The sequence below is a fragment of the Papio anubis genome, chromosome 7 (assembly GCF_008728515.1).
Source record: "Papio anubis isolate 15944 chromosome 7, Panubis1.0, whole genome shotgun sequence".
In the NCBI taxonomy this organism is placed as follows: Eukaryota; Metazoa; Chordata; class Mammalia; order Primates; family Cercopithecidae; genus Papio; species Papio anubis.
Window position 1 is genome coordinate 28,492,225 of NC_044982.1, and position 20,129 is coordinate 28,512,353.

Genomic DNA, 20,129 nt, shown 5'->3' on the forward strand with positions numbered 1-20,129 from the left:
ATTAGTTCTTCTCCAAGACTCATTGTGAAAATTAAATGAGGTAATACTTGTGAAGCCCTTACAGCAAAGCCTGCAGACAGTGAGTGCTCAACGAATTTCAGCTATCATTGTCCCCCTGCCCAGCCCCATCATTCTAAATTAGGTCTCTCTAATTCTCAGTGCCCCCCAGTATTTGCCTTCAGAACACTCATCATAATGTGCAATTATAGACTTACTTGTGTTGTCTACTGCTTGCTCTTCCACCTAAGCTTAAATTCCATCAGGGATAAACTAAACGTCTCTCTTGATAGTGGCTGTATTCCCAGCACCTGGTATAGTCCCTGCATCTAATAGGTGTTTAACAACTATCTGCTGGATGAACAAATGAACGAAAAAGTGAATAGAATATTAGCATTGGCACAGTGATCACCCAGGTCCCTTCCAGCCCTGAGAGTCTCTGACTATCCTCTATCCTTTGACAGCTTTAGAAAAAAAATTTAAAATGAGCCCCAAAGTAGCTGTTTCACCAATCCCAGGGGGAAGACTCAGGATGGTTGCTGCTGACAGGCTCCTGAACACTCAAGTTGTGCAGAGATTTACTCTGATTTTTTTTAAAACTGAGAAGGGAGTCTGCCAAATTTCTAAGTTGGGATCATCCTCTCCTCCCTGAGGGCTGCCCACACACAAGGCACTAAGCAAGAGTCACTGCAGTGGGCAGCAGGGACCCAGGCCAGGCAAACCAGGTTTCTTTGTCAGCAATGGACAGCCAGGCCTGAGCAAAGGAGACCAAACCTCACAGAGCAACAGATGACCATGGCAACCCATGTCCTCAGCCTGCGCTCCCCTCCAAGGAGAGAGGATTTCACAAGTGCAGGGAACAAAGAAGGCTACCCCTAGAGATCTCCACCTCACCTAGCCACAGAAGGTGCTTGCTTATCTTGCAGATTCCTGGGCCCCACCTCAGAATTTTAAGTTAGCTCTATAGGTGGGGACTGCAGTTACTCGTTTTGTAAAAACTCCCTAGGCATTTCGAAGCATATCGAAGTCTGAAAGCTGCTATGCTAATGAGAAGAACACTGATCAATACACTATAAGCATTGCCCCACTGGATATTACATGTGTGTGACCAATTACCTCCACACTTACCTAACTCTGGAAGAGATGCCCAGTCTCCCAACACCTGCTTTGCAGGAAAGGCTGTTCCAAACTACCAGTTAGCAAACCTGGTGGGATCACCTGGAAGCTTTAAAATACACTGAGGACATGGTCTTGCCCCTAAAGAGTCTCATTTAGTTGGTGTGAGGTGCAGCATGGGTTTATAATTTTAATACGGTGATTTCAATATGCAGCAAAGTTTGAGAACTACAGCTCAAACTTATACTCACTCATTACCCAGCTCCAACCACCACGAACACCCCAAAACAGGCTTTTCTCAACCAGAGGCTGGGCCTGAGTTACTCTGGGCTGAGAAAGGAAGGGATGATGGAGTCTATACTACAAGACCCTGGGATTTATGGGGCCCAGGATCTGGCCAGAGGGTCCATCCTGAGACCTCCACGTCTTTATTTCCTAAAAGTCATGGGAGACTTCCTGAGCCAGTATCTATGTCCTCAGTGTGTATGGGACAATAGAACACAGGCCAGAAAGAGGTCTCAACATCCTTTTTACAGAAATGTATTTCAGCTCCACCATTTACCAACTCTGGGACCACAGGCAAGATAGTTAACCTCCCCAAGCTCCACTTTCCTCACCTGTACAATGGGAATAATTACCTAACACTTATTTACTGAATCCTCCCAACTTCATGTGCAAAGCACTCAACTTAATGCGGCCACAGCTCGGTCAATCTTAGCCAATGAGAAAATATCATATGGTTCTTTTTGTTACTACTGGATGCTTCTTTTTTTTTCTTTTTTTCCCTTTAAAGGAGCTTGGGACTCTAGGTGGCTGTTCTTCCAACCTCAGATATTTTCAATTCCTCTAGGAGTTTTCTTGTGAAACTTTGCCAACTCTTTGACCTTGAACTTGTTACTTCTCTGAGCCTCAGTTTCCGCATCTCCAAAGTAGGAATATAAAAGTGCCCTCCCCCATGTTTATTTTAAAAACCAAGCTTGGTGTAGTGGCTCATGCCTATAATCCCAGCGCTTTGGGAGGCCGAGGTAGGTGGATCACCTGAGGTCAGGAGTTCGAGACCAACCTGGCCAACATGGTGAACCCCTGTCTCTACCAAAAATGCAAAAAAATTAGCTGCATGTCGTGGCACATGCCTGGAATCCCAGCTTCTTGGGTGGCTGAGGCAGAATTCCTCGAACCCTAGAGGCAAAGATTTCAGTAGGCCAAGATCGAGCCACTGCACTCCAACCCGGAGAGCAGGACTCCATCTAAAAAAAAAAAAAAACAGTGAGCAAATATATGTCGCATGCTGAACACGAGACTGGGTACACAGTCTCTACAAACCAAAGTTGCTGAGGAAGGTGGAGAATAATTGTTCCTCCCTCCTTGAACTGAGGTTCAGCAAAGAGCCCTCTCCACCTGCCCTGGCACCCAAGAAGTAGGAAAGGTGCCTCCTGAAGGCTCTGGGAGAGCTGGCAATTCCAAATTTGGAGCCAGGGGAAGAGGCAGCCCTAGTTCCCTTCCGACCCTCCTGGGGTGCCACTGGAGAATGCTGACTCCAGCTTGGGGCCCCTCTCATCCGCTCCCCATTTGCCTCACTCCATTTAGCTCTGGCAATCCAATTCCCTTTCCTCCACCCAGAAATCGATGTTTAATTAACACATTATTGGAAAAATAAACACAGTCTTCAGTGGGACTGCAATGAAGCTGATGCAGCTCAGCTTGGGGACTGCAGACCATCCCCTCAGTCAGTAAACTGTTCTTCTCCTATTCCCTGCCTCTCCACCAAGAAAAAGTTCCTTCTTTCTTCCTGGAATCCTCCAGCCTGAGGGATCCCGCTCATTCCCTCCGTGCATCCTCCCTCCCTGTATCTAGGCAGCAGACCTGGCATCCCTTCCCACCCTTTATCCCGTGACACAGATGTAGGGGGATGTTTTCAGTGCACATGTCCCTGCTCCACGGGGGAAGGAGGTAACTCCTTCTGAACATCCCGCCTCCACCAGTGAGGCTGTGCATGATCCCATCTCCTCCTTCTCTCCAGGCCAGAATCAGTACCCTTCCAGCTCAGGGGTCAGCAGGTGTCTTCCCCTGTGGGTGTGGGGTAGGGGCAGGCCCAGAGGTGGCTGATAAGGATGATGATCCTCAGAGTTCCTATCCAGACCTCAGGAGCTGATGGGAGACCTCTGTCTAGAGTATTTCCTCTTTTACCCCCAGTTTAGATGATCCAATTCCCAGCTCCTCTTCTCCACGGTTCAGGATGGAGGGTGGTGCAGAGTCCCTGGATTCAGACCCAAGTGTGGGCCCAGGATCTCACTGTGTAATCCTAAAAAAGGGATTTAAGCCCTCTGATCACCAGTTTCCTCAACAGATAAATGAGGACACTACCCACCTAAACGAAACGTAGCAGAGCATGATGCTCTGCTCACAGCGGGTGCTGGATAACTGTCCTTTCACGGAAATCTCACGCCGAGGGCCAGTCCCTACTGCAGGGGAAATGGAGAGTGTGGCTGGCCCATGCAGGTTTAGGGCCACAGAGCAAAGCAGAGACAACGGGCTTCAGGTTCTCTACCTTCTGCCCACCTATCACCATCCCAAATCGCCTCAACTCCCTCCTCAGACAAGGTGCATGAAGCAAGGAAGAACATTAACGGGGACACCTTGGAAAACAGAGTTTCCTTAGTGGCATGCAGAAGACAACCAGCAGCACTACTCCTAAGCAGCCGTGCTACAACTAGCAGCCCTCTCCTCCTAAGCCTGAAATGCCTCTAACTGACAGCAGCACCTTCAGCAAGTCCCAGAGCTGGGAGTGAGCTGACTGTCTGGCAAATGGACCACTCTTAGAATCAAGTTTCTAAGGCCCATGGAGGTGGTATGGCACAGTGGTTAAGACCAGAGGCTTCAGAGCAGAGTCAGGCCCTTTGGGTTTGAATCATGATGTCCTCACTTCCGACCCGAGTGGCCTTGGACATGTTACTTAACCTCCTTAGACCTCAGTTACTTTATCTGTAAGACAGAGATGATAACAGTACCCACCTCACAGGATTGTTGGAGGATTATGTAACATAATGCATGTCAAGTGCTTAGCATAGTATCTGGCCCATAGTCAGTTCTCAAATGTTGGCCAGAAGAAGCTTTAGTAAGAGTAGTTGGGTTTACAGCCATACCACCCTGAACATGCCCAATCTCATCTGATCTCGGAAGCTAAGCAGGGTCGGGCCTGGTTAGAACTTGGATAGGAGTAAGAGTAGTTGGGAGAGAAGTAGTAGTCATGTTGGTAGTACGAATGCTCAGAAGATCCAGGTTTTTATCCTTTAGAAAGTGGGGGCAAGTAAAAGTAGAGCTGGGGAAAGGCTGCACTCTCAGCCACCTTCCTGCCCTAAAATTGGATTTCCCTCTCTAGTATGCCCCCTTCCTCTCTCTATTCCTTTAAGAGAAAGTGTGTGATGTCATCTCAAAGAAGGATGGCCATATATTTTATCATCCAAACCAGGACACTTTTGAGAGTACTAATTACACCAGGACAAAGGCCTAAACAGGAACTGTCTCCCCAAACCAGGGCGCCTGGTTACACCACCTCAAGGTCATGCAGAAATGCCTTCACACTCTGCTTCAAGGTCTTGGCTAAAGGTAAGACTTCCTTGCTTCTCAGAATCCACTTTGCTCTGGCCCCATCCTACCCCTGCTTAAAAAAAAAAAAAAAAAAAAAAATCATACTTGTCTAGAATGTCTACTGCTTCTCCCATTCAAGGTCAAGGCCAACCCTAGAGTGGAACAGAGAGACTGGTAGAAGGCCTTCACCCACATTGTATGACATCATGCTCCCCAACCAGCCTCTGGGAACACAAATGAAGTGCACTGGGGCCAATGTCTGGATTCATGCCTCCCTTCTTGAGAAAGAAGACTAGGCCAGTCTAGGAGAAGCAACAGGCTCCCAGGGTCATCAGCATCCAGATACCAGCTGCTTGGATCTCTGAATGGAGCCTCTGCTGGACCAGAAAGTACCCTTGATGGGCAGGGCTACATGGGATTGAGAACCTTGAGCACCCCACTAGAATGGGGTTCCTCCTCCATTCCAGTTTCTCCTCCCCTAGCAAGGTCAGAGGACAACCTTAACCAGCACTCAGTTGGAACATAGCCCACCAGTCTTCTTCGAGCCATGAGACCCTGACCTGTAGCTCTGCAAGTGTGCCTTCCTTGGAGACACACCTACCACCCACCTGCCCCACCAAGACCTCACTCCCCTCTGAAGAAGGAGAACTAAGACGGCACCCCAGGCAGCCACCACAGCAGCAGCTGCAATGCCCTTGGAAAAGGGCCACAGCCCACGAGTCGGCATGATGGAGTAGAAAGCGCCCTACCCTGGCAGGAAACCTCGATTCTAGTTTTGTCTCTGCATCAAACATGGTGCATAACTTTGGAAAAGCCATGTGGTCTCTCTGGGCCTCCATCTTGTCATTTGTACTTGAAGGCACTTAATAAGATGACAGATGATTCATCTCCCTTTTTCCTCTAACCCTCTAACATAAGGGTCTCATGCTTGGGCTCTGGCATGAGACAGATCTGAATTCAAATCCTCAATCTGTCATTTTATTAGGTAACTTTAAGTCTCAGTCTCCTCAGGTAATAATAGTATACTGCATTGAGTTGTTTGGAGAATTAAATGAGATACTGAGTGTAAAAAAAAAAAAAAAAAAAAACTTGGAAGAGAACTTTGTATGTAGTAACTACTGCAGAAATGATAGCTATATCACGACTATTACTACTACTACTACGGTGATGATGAGAACAGTGATTACTAATATTAGAGGGATCTCAAAGGAGGCAGAGCCATCTGAGCCAGGGATAGAGAAGCCCTTTCTACTAAACTCTACTGAAATACAGCATGTTGCAATTCCTCCAGCAGATCTAGACATTCAGGCAGGGCTAAGACAACCAGCGGTAAAGTCCAGCCTTCCCAGAAGACAGGCGCCAAGTGCTAGAGAAGAAAACTCCAATACTAAACCCATGTGGTTCTTTCCTACAATCGACAAACATTTGTTGAGCACCTACTATGTGTCAGGAAATGCCCTATGCACTGGGAACACCACAATGAACACAAAGTCCTTGACCTCTCAGAGCTTGCATTCTAGAGGGATAAAGAGACAAGATCCATCTTAAATGTTTCAATATATCATAGTATAATACAATATTAAGTGATGATTAACCAGTTAAAATTAAAGACAGTGTCATGGGCTGGAAAGCAGCCAGGGGGTTGGGGTAAGGGGACTATTTTAGAAAGCTGGTCAGGAAAGGTCTCTCTGAGGAGTATAATTTGAGGAACAACCTGCAGGAAAGGGCTGGGAGTGGGCCCCATGCATAGTCCCTGCCCCAAGCTTAGCATGGCCACCCTGCCCCGAGCCCAGCATGGCCACCTGTGGCTCCCCCAGCCACAACACCGCACTTGCTTCATCCTCAGAGCAACAGAGCTGGCCCTCAAGGCTCAGAGCTGCAGCGCAACCATTCTTCCCCCAGCAGGTCCCAGCCCACAGCAGGAACAGACACAGGGGCCGGCACATTTCTAGGCAGTGAGGTTTTAGAAGGAATGCTGCTTCTTTAACAAGTCTCCCATCCACACCTGAGGGGTCATGTAAGGAGAACACGGCCGGGGGATACCAAGAGCAATCTCTTCTCTGCATTGGGCACAATAATTTCCCCCCAAGGCGTCCTACTCCCCATTTATCCCCTTTCTCTGGCAATGACGTAACCCTGTCTCCCTAACTCCTCAGGGTCAGCCCCAAGAAGGGAGAGGGATGCTGGAAAGGTAAGACAATCAGCATTTTGCTCTGAGGATTTTGTTTTTCTTTTAGGCAAAATGTTTTCCAATTTCACTTATAATTGCTAATAAAGAGGGACACACCTTCAGCTGAAGAAGGGAAAATGGCGTCTGGTAGTTAAGGCAGCCAGAGCCCAGAAGAAAACAGGGGCTGGGCTGCTCTCACGGCCGAGGGTGATTTCAGCTCCTTCGGGCTGCAGCCTCCAACAAGGCCGAGCTGCCCAAGAGGTGGCTGACGCCAGGGGAGCAGGACCATCCTCCCAAGCTTAGCCCCAGGCTCTGGCAAGGCAGCAAGGAAAACCCTCAATTTCGCCCACCTCATCCCCTTCTCCCCCTTCAATCTGTATCCGCCCACCAGTCATCCATGAGCCACCCACCCACGGGTTCGCTTGGTGGACGTGCGGATCTCACTTGAGGTTTCCTGCTGGAGGCAGAAGCAGTTTCTTCCCCTCTACCCTCCTCTTAACTACCTTGAGGACTCTCCCCCACTGACCACCCCTGCTTCTTGCCTTCCTCCCCCAAGTGAGGGAAGGGAAGCCTCCTTCCCTGTCACTACCACACCTGTCCAGAGCCACCATATGATGCTGGATACACACACATCCAACAAACACAGCCACGCCACACAAAGAGGCACGCAGCCTCCTGCTTGAACCACACGCACAGTGTTGACAATCCTATGTTGTCCAATTGGAGGCACACCGGTGCTTGACAAAACACAAACACCCTTCCAGTCCCCACCCGTAAACCAACACAAAGGCCACCAAGAATTTCAAGACCCAGCATCATCTGTAGAGAGGAGAGCTGGGTCGGACAAAGACATTGTTCCATGCTCCCAACTAACCATCACAACTCTCTGGGATATTCTGCAGTGCCCTCTGGTTCGACACAGCCCACTGATCAGAGCTGTGCTAGTTGGTGTGTGTGAGAGAGCGTACACATTTGTACGGGGGAGGGGGGCTGTGGCTCTACTGTCCAGGCATCAAATCTCCCCGGAGGTAACCCAGTCAGACCCTGCCTCCCCCACATAACCTTCCTCCAATGTACCGCAAACATATATTTCATGGATGGTTAAATTGGATCATTATCACTGGGTGCTTATTTGGTCAAAAAAAATTATTAATGTCATCTACCCCCATTCCAATCCCCTGCTTGTGAGGTCCCCTGCCACAAAGACTCTCCAACATGCTAATCCCATGAACTGCGACACATGACAGCTTTAGGGAAAGAATAATGGCGAGAAGAAAGAAGACCGTGGTGGCGGAGAGGAAAAGAGGCTCTAACGTGACCGCAGTCCCCATGCAAAGATGGGGGGAAGGAGCCATGGTGGAGGTAAAGTGGGGAAAGAAGCTAAGGGGAATGAAACCAAGCAAAATGAAGCCCTCAGCGCCTGTGTATGTGACAGAGAATGTGTGTGCAAGAGCGTGTGCCAGTGTGTGTGTGGATGTGCCGACTTTGCCCTCCTATCAGAAGGCTGCATCCGTGTGGCATGTAGGAAAGGCCATCGCACCACTGTTGTGTTGCAAAAAAAAAAAAAAAAAAAAAAAAAAAAGCAAAGAAAAAGGGAAAAAAGAGCCGCAGAGCCATCAGTATCAGAATTTTTTCATGAAGATGGAAAGGGCTGGAGGAAGAGGGGGGTGCGCCTAGGGTGGGGAGAGCAGTATGTGGAAATAGAAGGCAAGATCATGGCAGAATTGGGGGAGGATGGAGGGGGAAATTGGTGGTGGGGTGAAAAAATTTCACACACACACACAGAGACACAAACACACACAATACCCAAACGCCAACCCGACCGCTCCACTGTTCATCCAAGACTGACAACCCGTCCCCCATCTCTCCGCTGCCTCTCCGTGCCCCCAAAGCTGGTGCTGATGGATTTCTGTATCTCGGTTTTGCAGCAGTGGGCTAATTACAACCAAGCCCCCTCACCAAATTAACCCCTCCCTTCCCTCTCTCTTTTTTTCTCTAAAAGGCCAATTGAAGAATAATGTGTTTTTATAGATAATGGATTTTTTTTTCAGGAGCGAGAGAAAGGGGGGTGCAGAATAGAAATTCTGCAAACCGGTGACTTCCGACCTCACCTCCGTCTCCCCTCACGTCCCCGTTTGCTGTAGCATCTCATCTACCGTTCTCCCACCATTCCCTCGTCCCCTACCACCCAAAAGAAAAGACCTTCCTACCATGCACATCGACAAACACACCAACGGCCACCCAATCTCAGTAGCCGATCTCAAAACCCCAAGCATCAGTCCACCTCAATACATCCTTTCCCTTATATAAGCAGCAAATCATCAACATAGTCAGGAGAAACGCAGCACTAAAATGAAATCAACAAAAACGGAGGCCAGAGCCCCGTCAAATCCCCAATAATTAATAATAGGGAACTACCAGAGAAGCAAAGACGTAGTTGTCTCTCAAAATCTAGAATCTCTTTAATTTCTGCCCCCTCCTCTTCTCAAGAAGCAATTTTTTAAAATTATCATTTCACTAGAAAGGGCCGGAAAGCTCCAGAAAAGGGCATTCGCACAGTCCGGTTGTTTTTAAAAAATAAACCCAGCCCTGTTGCTCACTTTAATAGCGAACTTCCAGTGTCCAGCCTTTTCCCCCTCTTCCAGAAGGAAGACTGACTCGCAGGATGAACCCCAGGCTGCAGAAAATGGGCCAAGAGCCCTTACTCCACTCCCCAATAACCAAAAAAAAAAAAAAAAAATCAAACAATAGGAATATCTGCACAACCAGCACCCTTCTGAAATATCGTTTGCCCCATATGACTTAGGCAGATTAAGCCCGAAGATTAAAAAATAAATACCAGCCTTGCCTCCTCTCACTCCCCTCCATCCTTCCGCCACATACCCAGTAGCCCTTAGGTAAACTTGCCCATCATAACCAGCGGGACCATTTTAACTTGAAAGGCGACGCAGAAGCCCTTGAACGATGAAGGAAGGCTCTACCCAGAACGGTAAATTAATAAAGAGCTAGTTCTCCAGGCTCCCCAGACTAACCTCCAGGTGCCCCCAGATAGACTATCCTGGGTACCAAGTCACCCAGTGTGCTGGGAGTTCAAATTTCCACTGGAACCTTCATCACAAAGGCAAACGGTCATCTGACCCCCAAAACTACACTGTCCTCCAGGTGTGACAAGGAGTGTCCCCTCTCCCTCCCAGGGCCATCCACAGGACCCAGCAGAGAGAAAGAAAGAAGAATGTTGGGGTGGCTTTTAGTGGTAAAAGAAAAACTATCTCCCCAAAGCGGGAACCGAAGGAAGCGGGGAGAAGACAGCTCTTGTCCTACCAGCTCTCTTATTTGCCCTGACTCTGTCTTGCTCCATCCTAAGCTAGCTCTCAATGATCTCTGACCTTTGCATTAGAAAGAAAGTATTAAAAATAAAGATCAGAAAAAGAGGAACCCTACTTTACCTAAACCCCAATAATGGTTAGCAAAAATATGATGTTCTCATTGCATGATGATATTTCTACATCCAAATTAAAAGAGGCAGGCATTTAATGGAGGAAGGGAAAATTTTATTTTTTTTAACAAGTAATCACAGGGTAAGTCACCTGCAAAGCAGTCGAGCCCTTAGGTTGGTATTACATCACTGGCCTAAGAAGGGATGGGGGGTGGGGGGACACATTTTTTTCCTTGTCATCAGGCTGATGTTTCTAAAGCAGTTAAGTTTTGTGGTTAAAAAAGAAAGAGGGAAAGAGCTGAAACTCTGGGTACAGCACAATGCCTGGAAAAAACAATACATCGAACCAGGCTTTAAGGTCACTGAGAGCTTGCAAAACCCACAGTGCTTACACAGAGTGGAAGTTTTCAGGCAAGCCTGCTACTAAATCATTAATATAAACAAATGGAAGGCAGTGGAGGAAGATTCCCTTGTAACCGATCCAAACAGGAGCACACACCCGCGCGCGCACACACACACACACACTCACACACACACTCCCTTTTCACCTTCTCCAAGTATGCCCACTTTCATAAGACAGGAGTCCAACCTGAATTTTTAGACTCTAGAACCACCTCCTCACACCCCCTCAAAAAAAAAAGCACACACTCTCACATACACCTCAGTTCCTCAACAGCTAGGGAAATCCCTGTCTCAATTCAATTTTGTTTTCTTGTGATCCTCAGAGTGTCCCTTCTGTTTCTCATTTTAACCAGCCCAAATAAATAAATGAATAAATGAGGGGGGAAGTGGTTATAAAATGTCAAAAAAAAAGTAGCTGCCCAAAATGAAGTGATGAGCACACATCATTTCAGACTAACAATTCAAGCAAATAGGAGAAATACTCAAAAAAAAAAAAAGAAGAAGAAGATAAAAATCTAAAACATTCTCTGACTTTTCCAACATCTGGAGGAAAAGGACCCAACTTCCAGGCGAAACTGAAGGAAAAGAAAGGCAGTTGAAAAGCCATTTCCACAGTCAGCCAAGGCTCACGGATACAGCATTCAAAAAAAAAAAAAAAAAAAAAATCTAGGTTGGTCGCTCCCAACTGAAAACTTCTACCCTCTCAGGAGCAACCTCTTCCCAGAACGGACAAGAACCTTGAGTTGTGTCATACCCTGACTGCCTTCTTTTCCCCGCAAACCTTACCTTTCCAGTTGAACAGAAGATTTGGGATCTGTCTGTATGTCTGTTTGATGTTTAATCAACTGAGTTTGCCGGGTTTGTTTCCTCTTTGGGGAGGTTCAAATTCCAGAATCTTTCTCTCTCCTTTTCCTCTCTCTCTGGGAGGGAGTGGCAGGGAAGAAGGGAGGGGTTGTTGGAGGTGCGAAGCGCAGGTCCTTGGTGGCTGGAGATGCCCAGACTGAGAGAGGGGAGGACAGGTTACCTCTCCCTCTCAGTGAGTTGCATGCAAGAGGCGATGTGTAGGGCTGAGCGCTGAGCCTGAGACTGCCGGAGGAGCCCAGGAATTTCACGCACTCCGGAGCCGGCCCCTCCCTCTCCCACACAGACCCCAGCATTTAAAGAGACAGTCAGGCCGCCTGGCTCAGGGCTTCACCTCCTCCCTGACTGTTTTGCAAACAGCTGAGAAGATATCATCAGGGAGGGGCAGTCTGTAGCCCTCACAACTAAGAGGCAGTGTCTGAGCTCAGTCCTCTTCTTACTCCAGCCTGAGAGTAGAGTTCTTCCCTAGAACTGGAGCTGGAATTAATATAAAGACAAAATTCTCATTTACAGTTTCAAACCACTTCCCACTGCTGAGGATGTGTGTGTCTCCTTGCAGACTGAGGGACTCTAACCTACAACTGTGCCTCAGTTTCCCTGAGTAGTTGCTCTTCCTTGCAAAATCAGGGCAATCCTTGAGCATCTAGTGGAGGTCAGGGCTGTAACTAGGACACAAATCTATTCCTTCAACAAGCACTTTGAATGCCTGCTTAAGATGAGGCATAGTGCAAGGGGCTGGGAACATAAAAATTAAAGTGACAAATGGGGCTTCCTCTCTCAGAGCCCCTAGCAGCAAAGACAGACCCAAGCACAGCCCACCCTATCCTAAGGGGCTGCCAGCTAAGAGTCAGAGGCCCGAATCAAGTGTTTTGGTGACTCAGGAAGATGGCTCTGTTTTGTGGCTTGCACTCTGAGCTCTGAGCCTAGACAATTCCACCACACCCCTAAACCCTTGAAAATCCACTGCCAGCCTTGACAAACTAGTTCATGTCTGTGGAAACGTTTCCCCAGTCAAACCTAAACAAGAGATGACAGTCGGTGGCACCTAATACCAAGGTTTTGCTCAGCATCAGGCCCTCACGTGAAAATGCAGCCCCAAACTCCTGTCTTCTCCAGCTCCCTTTTTAAGGGCTGCACTGGCATGCCTTCCCTTGGACCAGCACCAATCCACTAATAGCCGTTGAGCACTTACCATACGCCATCACGTGGTTCGTCTCATTCAGTCCAGCAAGGTTTGTGCTGTTTGACAGTTGCAGTCCATTTCACAGTCTTAAAAACTGATGCTTTAGAGAGGTTGCCCAAGGTCACACAGCTGGAAGCTGCTGAGAATGAATTTGAACTCAAGTCTATCCAACTCCAGAGCCTGCCTGCTTAGCCACAGTACTCTATTGCCTCCTGGCCAAGGATGGTAGTTCTTATATTTCTGACTTCTACTGGACATCCTTGCAGCATCCTAGCACTTTCCCGACCCGGCAAACTTTAATAGCACATGTACCTGGCATCATGCTCATGAGAAATAAAATGAATCTATCAAGGTCGGAACCCCAAGGACTCCAGTAAGCATTGGAGGAGGACAGAAATGTGTTTCTATAAAACAAGGGGAAAATAATCATGAGAGAAATGTAAAGGAAAGTCTATGGGACTGTTGATAAACAAGTGATTAATTTTGATTTGGAGGTGGGGGATATCAAGGCAAGCTTGGTGGACTAAAGTGGCGTCTGGGCTGGGACTAGACAGACACATGTACTTCCATCATTACTAGCCTACTTTTCAGTCTGTTTTACCTTTCAGATCACAATCTCATTTTCTTATGTGTCTTCGGGTCTCCAACCTTCAACACCTCCACAGTATCCAGCAGTTTTAGGAATACAAACAAACATGCCTTCATGGATTAATTTTATATGACATCTGATCTCCCACCTATTTACTCTAGACCTGAACTTCCCTGGCCAGAGGTTCCATATCCTCCTTACCTGGCCTTCCTGGAAGGCTCTGCACCAAATTTGTCCACAGAATGTGGAAGGGAAGTTCAGAAGGCACAGTGCATGGGATTGCCCTAGATGTCAGGAGTTCCTGGGGGAAGAATCATGTAAAGGAGCCGCCATAATGCAGCAGGACATCAGGAACAGCCAGGGAAACTGTACACTCATTTTGGGGGCAGCAGGAAGAGACCTGAAGGACCTAAGGGATGAGAGGGCAGAAGCCTCAAGGGAGAGCCTGAGGACTCAGCGCCCTGCAGATGTCAGTGCCCATGGGATTCCTGTGGCAAACACCAGCCTAGGAAGGACATCCCTGTGAGAAGTGTGTCTGCAGAACAGCCTAGAGGTTAAGGGACATACCTGGATTCCAATCCCATCTGGGCCACCTAAATTCCTTGTGATTTGAATAACTGTCTTTACCCTCTACAAGTCTTAGCATCCTATAAAATGGAGGTCACCTGTACTTACTTCATAGAGTTGTTCCGAGAAACAACTAATAAAATACTCGTAGGACGCCTGCCCCACAGAAGTACTCAACAGATGTTCACTACCCCAGCCCACAGGTCTGCATTTGCCCCTGCATGGGATTACTAACTGTGGACTGCCCCCTATAGTTGGCATTCCTTTATTTCAAGTTATTATATCTCTTTTAATAATTTAGCTTATTATTTACGGTATCACTGTAGTCACTATTATTTACTTCTTTTTACCCCCTTTGATTTCTAACCTACTTTAACTTGTATATTTTGAATATATTTTTATTATCATTTTATTCTGTTTTGTACTTTCTTAGGCTTTTAAAATGTTATTTATCTTTCAATTACTCCAGTGTATTCTTTTAGTGTGCCTTTTATCATGAAATCTGTGGGCTCATTTTGTCTCATTCCTCTATACCATTTTAGTTAACTACCACTCGGCTCATTCTAGTGATCCAGCATTCCCCAGATAGCTCCAAATTTGTGAAGACGGTTATGTACAAAATAGCAGGGAAAGACAACATCAAAGAGAATAAGACAGGTCTCCTCGCAGACACGTAATGCAACCATAAGCAAAAAGCAATATCAGGTGTTTGCCCAAATGATGGTGCCATGTCAGCAATAGTACTAATTTTTATTTTTTAAGGGAGGACTCAATGGGTACAACTGAAGCCCTCAGAGACTCTAGGCCTTCTCAGCTCTCATCTCCGTCCTGGGATAAGGAGGGCCATGATCAGAGGTCATTAAGTTAGAAGGTTCCCTCGCAGGCCTACCCTCCTTCCTTTGATTCGATTGTGGGGCCCCATCGTCACTCAGTTCAGGGACAGAACAGACCAGGGACTGTTTCAGCTTTTCTCAAATGTGCGAGACCAGTGCTTTCAGCATGTAGCAAGAAAAAATTTCACTACCAATCAAAAGGGTACATTGCCCATGGCATTCTGAAAGAAAAGTTACTACAGTGATAATAACAATAATAATAACAACTACCACAAGTTTCCCCCTGCCAACCCTCTACTTAGAAGCATTGTGGTTAAGATCCCAAGGCTCTGCAAACAGGACATCTGGGTTCAAATCCCAGCTCCGCCATTTTTTGGCCATGAGACCTCAGCCAAATTTCTAACATCTCGAGCCTCCACTTTCTCATCTATAAAACGGGAATGATAATGGTATCAAATGCTTCCTGTGAGAATTGTATCAAAAGCACCGACAATAGTAAATGGCACGTGGGAAGTCCACAATGGAGAGTACTGGTCATTATTATCAGAGTGGAATTTAAAATATTTAATATCTAAGATGGTCCAGTTAGCAACCAATCAGATTGGAAGGTGACCAACAGCAACTGGTTTGGCCTGACCAAGGCATACCAGCTACCAGCCTTGATTATCAGGACTTTTACCACCTGCCAGGTACTAAGTTAGGCATTTGGCATGCACTAATGCATTATCTCATTTAATCCTCACAGCAACTTGGTTTTATTATGTTATGTATTGAAATACATGCAATTGCACACTTATAAATAAGACTATGCCTATAAAATCAGAATTCTGCATAAAAAGACTTGGCATATCTGTTCCTGCCACCCTAATGACTCTTAGCATGTGAATTCCAAGGGTTGCTTTCTCTGGGACATTTTTAGCCTCATTACATAGGTTCCTTCTTTTACTTACTCATTCTTTCAATAATGTTTGGGGGAAAAAATTACAGTCCATGGCTCAGTTTCCTCATCCATTAAATGAGTGTTTCTGTCTAAGTTCCCACTACTTGACCCCGAGCAAACCTGGGAGCATCAGTCTTCTCCAGCCAAGACCAAGTCACTAGAAATCAAGCATTAGAGAGTTCTTCTAGTCCCTCAGCTAGCACTTCAATTGAGTCAAACCCTCCAGGCTCCCAACCTGCCCCATAAGCTTGGATTTTTAGTCACTAAAGTCCACACATGCCTTATCCCTAAGCAGGTTTCAAATTCAGACCCCAGTGCTATTGGGCCAAAGCATTTTGCCTAAGGCCCCTTCAAATGTTCTTTGTGCTCTTCTCTCCTCTCCTCCCCTAAGAGCTGTGCTGCGATGCTGGCCTGCTGGAGTTTATTTGGCTTTCAGTCACCTATGTGATGATGATTTTAGTGTTATTAATAGGTGACTGCTTATTAAGTAGTATTATTAGACATGTGCCGTGCAGCACAGACAGTACCACAGAGGGGCCTGGCATCCTCCAAGGAGAAGACTTGTACAAAAAGACTTGTCCCTGGGGCCCAGTAAAAGGACACAGGCCCAGCAGTGAGTCACAGGAAGCCAACAGCAGTGCTTCCCAAATTCTAAAAGCCAGGCACCTAATCCAGACAACTGTGTCTGGCACGGGAAGGAGGGAGAAACAAATGTGAGATTTACAGGCATGTGAGAACACAAGCCCAAAGAGAAGCCTGAGCACTTAGGCCTTGAAGAGGTCACCTCCCATGAAATGTTTCTCCCTCCAGGCGTCCCTTCCACCAGGGTATCTGGTGCCCCCAAAGAGGCTACAGGAAAGGCTAGCTCCTGGAAAGACCAAGGGTCTCCAACTTCCGACTCCAGTGGGGAACTCTCTACCTTCTTGTTCCTATCTTGCTTATTCCATGGGAATAAAATCATCTCAGGGTTTCACAGCCAGTAGAAGCCTCCCAGCCAACTCCCTGAATTCAGCAGCCTTTTGCCAGCCCTCTGCGCAGGACTACCAACTCCAGCCTTGGGGAGAGCCAAGCTAGGAGGCAGAATGCCTGCCCTGTGGGTGCATCCTTCTCCCTGAGTGCCCAGGAGCAAGCAATTGGTCTAGACTGATACTGACAGAATATCTCACTAAGAAAAAAAACAAAAACAACAAAAACAACAACTTTATAAGAAAAAAAAGAGGAAGAAACAATTTATTCTCACTAATAATTTTCAAAGCAATTCTAGAATTTCCTGCTCGGGGATCAAATTTTAACACGGTCCAGGTTTATCTGGAGTGTTTAATGGGCTTGAGTGTCTGAGCAGCAAGGAGTTAACTATTAATACTTGATAATTGCTTTCAAAAAAGTATTCGTTTCTCCAGTCTATGGTAAAAATTCTCATCTGTTTTAAACTTCATTTCTCCCATCAAGTAGGTAAGAGCAGCCTGGGCTGACACAGCCATTCTTAGATTGAGTGCCGAGAGGACAGAACCTACATTGCTGGAAGGAATAGCACAGTGTGATGGGCAAAGGGCACAGGCTCTAGCTCCAGACCCTAAAGGCTGGAATCCAGGTCTACCACGTACTGGCACTGGGACCCTAGGCAAGTTGCTTGACCTCTCTCTGCACCTCCCTTCTCCCTTCTATGCAATGGGGATAATGATAGCACTTACCTCATAGGATTGTTATCAGGATTAAATGAGCTAATATTTGTAAAGCACTCAGTTGATGTCATGGTGTAAGGGCTATATAAGTGTTTGTTCAATAAAACAATAAATAAAACAATTACACAAAGGCATTATTCTTTGAATTACTCCAGTATCCTTACCCTTAATAAATCCCCCATCATAATGGCAATGGTGATATGCTCCTCCTGAAATATCTCAGGAACGTGGCAGGAAAGATGTTAACTCTGCTATTATTCGTGATGACCTTGCTTGTGGAAGTCCAACCAGCCCGGGTTCTAAGGCCTTTGATCCATCTCCACTTCCGCCTCTCCTTCCCATTGCCTCTCTCTCTCCCCCTGCTGGACAGCACTCATGCCAGCCCGACCCGTTCACATTCACTCAACAGTGCCTGCTCAGTTTCAGGTGCAAGCACAGAAAGGCAGCCCCAGCAGTGGTGGCTTTGTGAAGGCCAAAACATACCCTAGACCCAGCCCTATCAACCATCCTCTGACCCATGCACTAAAACGATTTTTAAATTATATACTTTTGCCTGGTTGTGTCGGGGCGGGGCGGGGGTAGCCACCCTCCCCAGGATTCAAGTTGAAGATGGAATGATTGCCAAATGCTAACAGCTTTTCAAACAGGACGTAGTTAAAAATATATCTGAAATGGTTGTAACTCAAACTCAAAAAATAGCTTAACTAACTGGGGAGCTGTAGGCAGTGGGGGTGGGGAAGTGGAAGAGGAAGAGGTATTCCCTTCCGAGGGGCCCACAGCAAACCTCACCACAGGGATACCTGAGGGATGCCTGGTTTATTTTCCCTCATGAATAATACCTTTCAGAAGCACAGACCAGATCTCCAGGGAAAGGAGCAACACCAGAAGGTTTATTGCTGCTACTCCATAAGATCAGATGCTCCTGATAAGGGCCACGCTGTGTGGCTTCCTAGACCCTTACAACTCAAAGTGGGGCCACAGCAGCATTGCCGAAGAGCGTGTGAGCAGTGCAGAATCTTGGCCCCCACCCCGACAGACCTGCCGAACCAGAATCTGCACATTAGCAAGTTGTCAGGTGATTCAGATTCCAATTCTAATCCTGTACATACCACCCTGGACTTTATCATGACACCTTAACCCTAAAAGGGCTGGACTTGCACTATTTCTCCCCATCTGACATGTGAGGAAACTGAGACACATGGAGAGACCCATCTAAGATCACCAGCTGAGTCAGGTCTAACGGTTATCATCCAGAGCCCCGCTCCATCTCTTAAGGCCTTAGGGCCCAAATTAGCCTTCATCACCAGCCTTACCCAAAGATAACAGAGAAGTCGTGATGTGTGCTTCCTAGGGGCAAAGGGCTTAGAACATAAGTCTATTGCTCAATGCAACATTTCTCAACGTATGTTCAGTAGATCGTTATTCCCATCAGACACTCTGTGAAAAATAGTCTATCATCAAATGTACTTAGAAAACTCATAACATTAGGAATTTTAACACTAAAATTAATATATTTAAGTCTCTGAGATGTCCTCCAGCAAAGAAACCTGCATAACACTATTTACTCTTGAGTTTTCCAAAGTTGTTTCAATACTAAACTCCTTCTTCCTCACCAGGGACCTAATAGCATTAAGAAAAACATAATTTTTTAAAAATGTTCTGAGAAATAAATGTTGAGATTCACCAGTATTTCCCACTTAATCATTATATACTCAACTAGTCTACGGGAAAACATAATGTTTCTGAAAGGAAGAAGGTAGGGGTCAGTGGAGGAATTTTTAATAACCCCCGAAATGTCATCATTCAATCTGTGATTGATCACTTCCTGGGACAGAGAGCTCACTACCTTACATAGCAACTCAAGTCCTTGTTGGATGGTTCCAATATTTAGACACATTACTACACTAGGCTGAAATCATCCTCCTCATAACACCTTAGGCAACAATTGCCTAAAGTTTACCTTCACCACCAGTGTGTATAGGGAATTAATTCTTGTTTCTCACAGTTACCCATTACACATGACTCTGATAATAGCAGACTTCTAAGTCTACCCTCTCCTCTATAGTTCACACCTTCAAATTTTCTCAGGATCACCGAAGTTTAGAGCTTCAAAGTATTTTAGATACCATCTAATTTAACCCTTTTATTTAACAGATAAGGAAACCATGTCCAAGAGCAACCACATACTTTGCCCAAAGTCAAACAGGCAGTGGAAATTTAACCTGGGAGGTGGGATTTAAATGCAGCAGCATTCATTTGTCCATCTCTTGGTGAGAGACCTTTCTCTCCCTACCAGAAATTTCTGAATGCCTGAGGTTCATATCTAACTTCCAAGGGCCATCACAGAAAACCACAGGACCTCCCACATTCTTCTCCTAGGAACCTTGTGAGATGCCACACTGGGGGCCAGATGAGTCACAGAGCTCAGCCAGCGTGGGGAGTTTTGTGTTCCAGCCTCTCTCCTCCTGGAGTGGCCGAGCTGGGACTGTTCTTCACCCCACGCTGCCTCCTCGCCACCACTGCCATCTGCACCCTCCTTCTCCAGGATCACCATCTGCTTTCCTGATACCATTCAACCGCCCCAGCACTTTGCTCAGTTTCCTAGTCCACTTCTTGAGCCACTCTCCCTGCAGCTTGTGAATTTCCTTTTCTTTTCCCTTTCCACCTTCACTTCCTCAGTCCACAATGTCAAGAACTTGCATGCTTGTAGTCTCCCGCTTCCTCACTCCCTCTCAAATAAAGCCCCCACCAACCTGGACATTCCA

The 20,129-nt window shown here is 46.6% G+C and overlaps 1 protein-coding gene across 38 annotated transcripts in view; it reads right to left on the bottom strand.

The window, feature by feature from the left end:
• The window catches only part of NRXN3 (neurexin 3), a 1,717,425-nt gene extending 1,705,617 nt beyond the window's left edge, over window positions 1–11,808 (bottom strand). For 21 of the 38 annotated variants that reach the window (XM_031669061.1, XM_031669055.1, XM_031669060.1 and 18 more), the window contains exon 1: window positions 11,496–11,804. The gene's annotated coding sequence lies outside the window, so the exon portion shown is untranslated. Of the gene's footprint in view, window positions 1–11,495 lie in introns of all 38 variants that reach the window. The other 17 variants (XM_031669085.1, XM_031669087.1, XM_031669084.1 and 14 more) reach the window with 4 other exon arrangements.
• Between the last annotated feature and the right edge of the window lie 8,321 nt (window positions 11,809–20,129).